Here is a 10,152-nt window from a genome sequence, read left to right on the forward strand (position 1 = left end):
CGGGTGAGGGACGCCCCGGCGGCGTGATTCCGTCCGCAGATATGGCTGGAATCGCCGGCGGCGGATGGGCGGAACCGATGGCGGGCGGTTGCGGAAGGGGGCGGGAAACACGCGCCGGCTAAAATGTCCCTCCCGCCAACCGCTTTTCTGAGATGCAGGGCACCGTCGGGTCGAGGGGGAAACATGTGTTTTCGCGGGTTGGAGGTGGGATTTTACCGCGCCCCTCAAAAAATTTTACGGGTCCGACGTGTTTACGGTGTCTGATCGGGCAGCTTCTTTAACGCGGACCCGTATTTTTTGTCAGTTATTTTGCGGGTCGGGGCATTATACAGGGGCGGACTATATAGAGAACATCTATGCTCAGTCCGAGTGAATACCTGATACTGTGTGACATACTCATGCGAGTATAATCTTTTTGTTTGGGAAAAAAATTCTAAGCAACCGTGCAATACTCTATATAGTCCTGAGTAAGTTCCCAACAATTGAATATTGAACATATAAAGCTTGAAGGAGTGCTAGGCACAACCAATGCCTCCACGTCGGCTATCGTTGGCTATGAATAGTGCACAGCGAGCGGGCGCATCACGCGATGAAAAAAATCAGCGAGCATATTGGGCAGCCCTTTCTCTCCGTGAGAATATCTCCTCTCCCTCTCCCTCAAAAATATCTCCTCTCTCCCTCCCTCACCCCGATCCTCTTCTCCGTGCCGTCGCCGCCTCCGCTCCCCCTCCCGCGGCCCTCATCCCCTCCTGCCGCCGCCTCCTCTACTCACCCCACCATCGCCACCCCGTCCCTCCTCGTTCCCTCCACCATCAGGGAAGGACGGATCCACTCCCTCCCACCCCCTCCTCGCCTGGCATCGCTCGATGAAGAAGATGGACAGCATCTCGAGGCCTTGAAGGCCAGCGAAGCCTTGCGAGCCCTCCCCTGCCTGGCCGCCGCCCCCCCGGCGTTCAAGGAGGAACTGGGCGACAATAGGAAGCATGCAGAGGCGGTGGTGGCCAAGGAAAAGGAGGATCTTGCGGTCTGATCCCGCCGCTAGGCGTGGGATCTTGCGATTTTGATGAGATTTGAGCCATCCTAGATGTGAATTAGTATTTTGTTTTACTTGGGGCGTGATCTGCAATATGGGAGAGGGTGGCCTCTCCAAGAAAAAATCGATTCTTTTGGAGAGGATGATCTGCAATATTTTGATCTGACTGCTCTCATCACTCTTTTCTTCTTTCTGACAACACATATTAATGGTGCCCGATCGCTTTGAGACACTTTGTTGTGGTGTTCTTCCAAATTCCAGCACCACGACTCGGGTCCCGGAGCACTGGTACAAAAGCACCTTTGTCTTGGTCTTTTTCGCTTTATTATTTCTAAGTGTAGGAATGAGAGTTGACACTGCCTCATTCAGTTTTGTCTCACGTTCAGTACATCCACTAATTATGATTCATGCTTAATCATTGCCATAGCTTTATGCTAACACTTAAACTAGCCGGTCTCTGGAAAAGTCGTGCTGCTTTGCTAGGTGACATCTAAAGAACATAGGCGTGCCACGATGCCACATTGCCGCCGTAACAAAAGCAAGCAAACTACCACGAGATATCCAGAGAACATAGGCATGCAATGCAAACGCCACAAATCCAACCTATTGCATGCTAAACTCCGAAGCTAAAAGTGAAAGCAAAAGTAGCTACTTTTGGTGGTGCGTACTAGAACTTGAATAGACAGTAGTAAATTAACCAAACTGAATGTAAAAAAGACAGTGGTGGTAGTTACGTCGCGGGTGTGTGCGGATCGGCACGTGACCATGTGCGCCAGCGTCGGGATGGTGTAGACGGTGAAGCTGATAAGGAGGGATCCGACGGCGGAGTTGATGGGCCTGAAGAAGGGGAAGACGATGGCGAGGAACCAGATGGGCTCCACGATGGGGAGGCGCGTGGCGGTGCAGGATACACAAACTCGATCTGAATTCTGAAAGTATGTGTTGTTCTATGTTCCTAAGCACGTAGCAAGCTTATGAAAAACATCACCAAGCTTGCGACAAAAAGAGATACAAATGCTCACAATTATTATCTTCTGGCGACCATTTTAGGCTTGTATCAGGAAGTGAGTATGCAAGATAGCTTCAGGCAAGGTGTACAGAGGTTGTACAGAGGCTGCAGCTGAAGCTGGACTCTGAAGGTTGCAAGTTGGTAGATCATCAGTTATTATTAGGTTCAACCGCTTTACCATCTCTTATATATAATTGTGCATGCAGGTTTCTGTTGGAACAATCATTGAGAACGATGAGAGAGTTTGTGTCACATGTGCCGCTCACCGATGAGAAGTAGATTGAAGTGAATGGTGCTAGAGAAGGAGCGGCCTGGAAAGTACACCAGTGATGCCCTGCAAGGTGAGGAGAAGAAAGCTAAGGAGATGCTCCGTGTAATCCCTAAGAAGCAAAGAGGGAGCAAAAGAACGGGTCCGCTCCAAGGGTAAAGCCCTCTGTAATCCCTAATTGTGCTTTTGTGAAAATATGTGGACCAGTTTGATGCTGGACATGATTAATTTACTAATTATTGTTGGTACCTGTAGAAGTATTTCTTAACCACATTGTGGTTTCCTAATAGGAACTGAAATTATGTCCAGAAAAAGAGGAGAACTAACTACAGCAGAACTTGTAGTTTCTTGTGTTTTATTCCTTATAGATGGACATTAGATACAGGATTAGCCGCTGCTAGCAGATGTGCCATGAAGAAATTGTAGTAGAAAGGCGATGCGAGCTACTGAGTGTTGATTTAAAACTTGGATTTGATAACCAAAAGCTTAATCAGAAAATTGGGTAACCAATTAGCTTTCCTACAAGGTACTTTCAGATCTTCATTTGAGTTATACATGACTGTTTAAAAATCCCTCGAAAATGAACTTCATTGCTGTAATTCAAAATTTAAAAGCGCAAGATTTAATGGCTTGTGTAGTCATACATATTGATGCTTATTTATTTTAGACCCTTTAAAGGAATGATGGTTCATGGCATATTTTTGTTTCAAGTATTTGTCAGCTGATGTGATCCGTTCTTGCAGGACTATGACATTGGCACTTTCAACATCTAGCAGTAGGAGAACCGGCCCCAATTAGTACATGGTTCATAATTTATTAAGGTACTTCTAAGGTAATCATTCATCTTCTATCCATGTTTGTGAAGTAATTGTGAAAAAAAATTCCCTGTAGATTATGTTTTTGGATGAATTTCCCTGTAGATTATATTTTGGATGAATTAAAGATTAATTAGTTATCTGCAGCGCCATGTTCGTGAAGTAATTGTATTTTTTTGGCCGCGTTGTCTGTTTGAATTCGAGTAAAAAAACTGGATGCACAAGCCTGGATATGTTTGGATTTCTTTGGATGGATTAGGGGATCTGCTTGGATCCCCGGGTTTTTTGTTGCTTTGCGGGAGGCTACATCGCATGCTGAGATTCGTGGTAGTTTTTTGTTGCCTTTTGTAACTGTCTATTGTTGGATTCAATTAGTTTAAGATATTTCGCTGATCTGACTGTTGGTTTGGGTCAGTACAGTTTTAGGTGTTTCCCTTCAGGAATTGTTGGATTACAATAAGTTAAAATATGACGTAGATTTGTGGCCATTATGGTTAGTCCCTGTGTGGTTCATTGGCTTAAGGATTAGTTGGTGAATCACATGCCTAATTAGTTGTAGGGATTGGTACACCAGGTCAAAATATGATGCAGACTTGTGCCTATTGGGGTTAGTCCCTACCTTAGTTCTTTGTCTTACTGTCGTGGGTTGCGGCTCAGTGATATGAAGCCATTCTTAGGTGCTTGGATTATATTTTCTGCTAGCATTCTACCCTTAAGTTCTTCGTGCTTGAAGCCAAGAATTGCCAGCTGAATTTAATGTTCAACACAAAGAAGGTCGATTTGCTTTTGTAAAAGTCCTGCTAAGATCCTCTTCCTTTATTTTCTTTCTGGTCTAATCTGTGTGCTTGGTACAAAGAAATACACAGGTTTTACTTATCAGCAGCCCAAAATATATGTTCAAAAGCTTATTATTTACCTTGTTGTGGTTTTGCCTATACATAGAAAAAATAACAGTTTTTAGTCATATTCACGTCTGGCTATCAATTTTCCTACATTTTCAGCCAATGTTTTATTATTTTTCCCGTCGTTCTTGCTTATTAGATTATGTTGAGCAACTACAGTATCTGCTGTGCCTGAAATAGCAAAACCTGTTTCATTTCAGCTATTTCTGCATGTAGAAGATTCATGTGCCTCCATTTACCACATGTTCCTTGCTGCCCTATCATCTTCATCTTGTTATTTGGCTGCTGCTAAGCTGATTGTGGTGATTTACTGCCTTCTGATCTTCTCACTACTCAATCAAGGTCCTTTCTGAAAAGCTTCAGGACGATATGAGCGCTAAAAAGTTCCAGCTTGTTGACGTTGTTGGACTTGGTAAGCTTGATGAAGCCGAGGTCCATAAGAAAAAGAAAAAAGTATGTTTTTAGTCCCTCAAGTTTCCAAAAAGTACAGACTTGGTCCCTAAAGATTTTTTGGTATACATTTGGTCCCTCAAGTCTCAAAACCTGGTAAGTTTGGTCCTAAACCAGATTTTGACCCCGTTGACCGGGTTTGACCGGGTCAAACCCGCTAGATGAACAGTAAACTCGAATTTTTTCAAAAAATATCAAAAAATTCTGAACTTTTTTGCGGTCCAATATGCTTACATGCGCAAGGTCCGACCAAATTTTTGTGGTCTTTTGACACTCGAGGAGATCGTAACAAAAAAACAAAAATAGTTGTCCGATGAATAGTAAATTCGTTTTTTTTTAAATTCAAAAAATTCTGAATTTTTTTTGGGGTCGAATATGCTTACATGTGCAAGGTGTGACCAATTTTTTTGAACTGATTTTGTTTTTTTTTTCGGAATTTAATGTTCGTTTACGGTTCATCTGGTGGGTTTGACCCGGTCAAACCCAGTCATCGGGGTCAAAATCTGGTTTAGGACCAAACTTACCCGGTTTTGAGACTTGAGGGACCAAATGTATACCAAAAAATCTTGAGGGACCAAGTCTGCACTTTTTGGGAACTTGAGGGATTAAAAACATACTTTTCTCTAAGAAAAATATTTTGTCGTCATCCTATACCGGTGGGCGTCGCTGTATAACTGAAAACTTCCACACCGCGATCACTATTTCCCGTGTCCAAGCCTCGCCTGATATAATCACAACCTTCACAACCTTCACGTGTAATCCAAAGTGGCCTGAAATAATGGAGTCTTTAACCTAGGCAAACAATAGTCGATAGGGCTGATATTATCGTTTGAGTATATCACATGAAACTGCTTGAGCTACAGATGATTAGGACCGGAAAGATGTTTGGGACTGTAGTTCCTGGTACCATGCCCAGTGCATTTTCTATCCTTTCTTCATTTTTCTTACCCATGTTTCTTACTTTTCATGTTTTTCATTTACCCTCCTATTTTCCAGTTCTCTACACCATAGAGTTCGAAAAGAGGGGTCTTCCACATGCACGTGTCCTTGTTTAGCAGGAGACGGATGATGACCGGATGGTCACACCAACTTTCATAAATTCTTTTGTTTCAACTACTGTTAGTATTTCTATCGGATTTACCGTCCTCTTTATTTATTTTCCTCTTGCATGGTTCCCAATGATTAGCTTGACTCTGTCAGAGGGATCTGAACCGGTGCACTTACTAACATCATGGAAACTGGACTTGCTCAGCCACCTGGGCTTAAGAGGTACAACCTCTCTAGGCACCTATCCAGACTGGAAATACATGCATGAATCATAAAACAAAACAGTAATAAGAAACCCTATGCAATCAAGCTTCTGTTCTTATACCTCTGTTTCTTTATATCATCTTGTTGGATTTCTGTTTCTCTTCATATTAGATACAGATATGTGATTCTCATGTGATCGTTTTGCTGGAAACTTGCTAATCTTAGGGGTGCTGCTACTGGTGTAAAAAATGTTTTATCGAAAGAACTAAGTAGTAGGCAATCCAAGCATTGAAGAAGTGACGCAGAGGTTACGCTATATTTGCATGAGGTCAGAGCAGCGCCTGAAGACTACACAAGATAGTTTCTGGTGACCTTTAGTCTATATGTGCTAACCAACAACATCCACCTTTTGTTTCATATCAATCGATCCAGTATCTTTGTCCTTTTGGCGTTGCTCTGAGCAAGATATGTATAGCCTTTAGATTCCCATTCGTGTATGATACTGCATGTACACTTTAAACCTTATTATTGTCTTTGTGGTCAAAAGAAACTTGTGATTACTTGTTCTATATATGTAATCAACTGGCCTTCTATTAATATTTTCAAAAGACTATTTATATATGTTTACACTGGTTAGAGAAAATCATGACATTGCCAGCAGCAATTTTTTATTTGCATATGTTTCAATATTTTTATGTGTACTCATTCAATACTTGGCTTGCTTTCGCCCTTTGCGCCAGCAACGAGTCATCTAGTTCCAGTAAAAACTACGCGTGGAGCGGATCTTATTAGTAGCTGAGGAAACAACGGTCAAGGTGTACCTGATCCAGTTTTTGATCTTATAGTACTTACACCTCGACCAAAATCACAAGTGGTTGTGCTCTTATTTGCACAGTGCCTGGAGCTTGGTGCGCGGCTGGGAGAAGTCGCCGGAGAGTATCTTGGAGGCGACGATAGCGTTGGCGTCCTCGGTGTAGTGCACGCCGTCCCAGCTCACGTGCCTCTCCCCCTCCAGGCACGCCGTCGCCGTCGGCTGCCCGCACGTCTTGAGGTTCACGTAGTTGTACGGCGGCTCGCCGTGGCCGCATCACGCCATCAGCGGCCGCTCGATGCCGTACTGGTCGTGGTTGGCGAACAGGTCGTACTTGACGGCGTACATGTCGGTGCACACCACGGTCGCGCTCCCGCAGTACTCGTCCGTGAGCCGGCGGCACGCTGCGGCCAGGCCGGTGTTGAGCGCCCGGGCGGCGGCGTTGTAGCGGGCGAGGCAGCCGGCGGGGTCGAGCTCGTCGCCGGGCCTCTGCCGCAGCGCCAGCGTCTGCGGCAGGCACCCGATGGGCCCCGTGTTGTACACCCAGAACTTGCGAGCGCCGCTGCCATACAGCGCCCGGACGGCCTCTTCGACCTTTGCGGCGGCAGCGGCGAGCGGGCCGCCGACCGCGACGATCTCCGGCAGCGTGAGGTTCGCAAGGAAGGCGAGCGTGATGTCGTTCTGCCCGACGTCGATCGAGTACACGCCTCCCCGGAAATCCTCCTCCGGGAGCATCGAGCCCTGCCCCAGCGGCCGGAGCTCCCGGGTCCGGTTCTTGAAATGCAGGAACTGGTTCACCTGCGTGGCCATGGTGAACGGGATGGCGCTCTGGTTGCTCGCCGCCGCCGCCCCGGCCACCGCGAAGTTCACTCCATCGGTGAAGTTGGAACCCGACGACTCCAGGTACGGGCTCAGGTACCTGATCCCCAGGCTCTCGGCTGCACAAGCATGCAATCGATAGCACGTCGGAGCTGAACTCTGCTTGCATGGAACTAAACGAGCGATTGTTTGGACGCAAGGTACGTATCAATGAAGTCGATGTAGAGGCGGCCGTCCGACCAGCGGCCAGTGGTCCGGTTGAAGAAGCGGCGGCCGGCGGGCGGGCCAAGGTAGAAGCCGTAGGCGGCAGGGAGGGAGCCCGTGTCGGAGTTTGAGTCGCCGAAGTTGAACAGGACGCACCTGCCATCCGTCCTGCGTGGGAGCTCACAGCACTGCAGTGCGACGACGACGGCGGCGACGATCACGAGCCCTCTAAGCATTCTTGCCATGTTCCCTCGATTAATTAGCTTCGATCTCAACTATAGTACTTGCTCCAGCGTTTCGCCGTTTCCTTATCCTCTCCGAAGTTGACTATTTTGTAGGTGTCTGGGTCGACTGTTCCTTTTTTAATGTCAACTGATTCTTTGAACAGCTGGATATCACCAGAGTTACTATCTGGCCTCAAAATTAACTTCCACAAGAGCGAATTGTTTTACTTTGAAAGAGCAAAGAAGGACCAGGATACGTATAAACAATTGTTCGGATGTGAATTGGGCTCCTTACCTTGTACTTAGGCATACCCATTCATCATCGTAAGCTGACTAACCTTGAGTGGAAATGCATCGAGAATCGCTTTGAAAAGAAACTGAGCTGTTGGAAAGGAAAACTCATGTCATACGGAGGACGATTGATTTTAATTAATTTGGTCCTTACCAGTATGCCTATGTTACTCTTATCTTTTTTCTAGGTCCCGGTGGGAGTCAGGAAAAGATTAGATTTCTACCGATCTCGATTCTTTTGGCAGAATGACGAGCTCAAACGAAAGTATAGGCTTGCTAAGTGGGATATAATCTGTAGGCCGAAGGACCAAGGGGGTCTAGGTATTGAAAATTTGGAAGTCAAAAACATATGTCTCCTTAGCAAGTGGCTATCTAAACTGTCGTCTGAGACGGAAGCTACTTGGGCACAGATTTTGCGTAATAAGTATCTTTATGCTAAAACCTTGGCTCAGGTAAATGTGAGGCCCTCCGACTCACCTTTATGCTAAATCCTTGGCTCAGGAAAATGAGAAGCCTACGTTGCAACTGTTCTACAATCCACTCCTCTCAATATTAGTTTTCGGAGAACGCTAGTTGGAAATCGTTGGGAGGCCTGGCTCCACCTCGTTAGACGTTTAATGGAGGTCCGGCTGACCCAGCAACCAGATCAGCTGTATTGGAAACTTACTAAGAACGGTGTGTTCTCGGTTAAATCTATGTATCTGGATGTCATTAACTCTAGCGCTGTCCCTTCCTTGATTCACGTTTGGAAAGTAAAGGTTCCCTTACGTATCAAAGTGTTTATGTGGTTTGTGCATAAACAAGTCATTTTGACTAAGGATAACCTGGCAAAACGCAACTGGATGGACTCATCTAGGTGTAGCTTTTGCGATCATAACGAAAGCATCAAACACCTCTTTCTTGATTGTCCGTTGGCTAAGATTCTGTGGCGGTCGATTCATATTGCGTTCAATATTAATTAGCCCACCTCTATCAACATGTTATTTGGAACATGGCTTGATGGGGTTGATTCCGATACTGCAAGACACATTCGTGTTGGCGTTTGTGCTTTACTTTGGGCAGTATGGAATTGCAGAAATGATTTAGTATTTAACAGATCAACAAACATTCACTTTTTGCAGGTTATCTTCAGGGCCACGGCATTCATCCGTATGTGGTCGCTACTCACTCCGACGGAGGCCAGGGAGCGTTTGGTTACTGCGTCTATCCGATGGGAGATGGTAGCGCGGGATATTTTCAACCGGTTTGGATGGCGGTCATGTAATAGGATAGGCATGTAGTGCTCCTATTGTGTTTGCCAGCCGGTTGTGGCTTTGGGTTTGAGCTCTTTCGAGCCTTTTGTTTATCTTCGCAACTCGATACTTGACGACTTTGTTCCTGGACTTTATTTTTAATTATATGAGCCGTATGCATCTTTCTGATGCAGAGGCTGGGGTAAACCCCCTTTTCGAAAAAAACTAAGCTCCCAGGAAATGGAGGCCTGGGAGTGATCTGGTAAAATTTTTCCATGATGGGCTCCTCCCTTCAGTGTAACGCCTCCGTGTATATCCTCTGCAACCGCCGTTCCCGTCTGGTTAAACTTCTTTGCCCTAAGTCGGTTGCAAAGTGCTGATGGGCCCCACACGTAGTGTCAGGTCTCGTTTCTAGAGAGAGGGAGAGCGTTTCGGGGGACTAAGCCAAATCACCGGTGCTTCGGTGGTCGTTGGAGCTGGGCGGGCGGGCGGGCTCGAAGAGGGTAGCGGTCGCTCTTGCTGACCCACTCCCCGTCCTGCAAGGAGAAGCGCAAGAGGATGGACGTGTTGCCGCCGAGGATGGCTGGAGCTCGGCGACCATGTAGCACTCGCCGTCTGTGACGCCCGGATAACGAGGCTACAGTAATCCCACGTTAATGATGCCACGTCACCATGGTTACTTTTGTTAACCTCGCGTTAGTTCAAAATCGATTCTAATTCAAAATTCAAAATCAAGCAAACAATAAAAGTATTCAAATATTTAAACTAAAATGTTCAATAAATAGTAGATAAATCAGAGGCTATGATAAAATTGTAAACAACATTATTGAAATTTGATAAGTG

At 45.9% G+C, this 10,152-nt stretch overlaps 1 long non-coding RNA gene and 1 pseudogene across 1 annotated transcript; one reads left to right on the forward strand and one right to left on the reverse strand.

The window, feature by feature from the left end:
- Positions 1 to 1,326: 1,326 nt before the first annotated feature.
- Positions 1,327 to 6,549, forward strand: LOC123110555 (uncharacterized). The gene is made up of 5 exons (XR_006453465.1): positions 1,327 to 1,968; positions 2,084 to 2,172; positions 2,249 to 2,465; positions 3,054 to 3,142; positions 4,228 to 6,549. It is a non-coding gene; the product is annotated as an uncharacterized lncRNA (long non-coding RNA).
- Positions 6,550 to 6,611: 62 nt separating this feature from the next.
- LOC123077535 (GDSL esterase/lipase At1g09390-like) lies at positions 6,612 to 6,887 on the reverse strand (annotated as a pseudogene).
- Positions 6,888 to 10,152: the final 3,265 nt, after the last annotated feature.

Source organism: Triticum aestivum, chromosome 1B (assembly GCF_018294505.1).
Source record: "Triticum aestivum cultivar Chinese Spring chromosome 1B, IWGSC CS RefSeq v2.1, whole genome shotgun sequence".
Lineage (NCBI taxonomy): Eukaryota > Viridiplantae > Streptophyta > Magnoliopsida > Poales > Poaceae > Triticum > Triticum aestivum.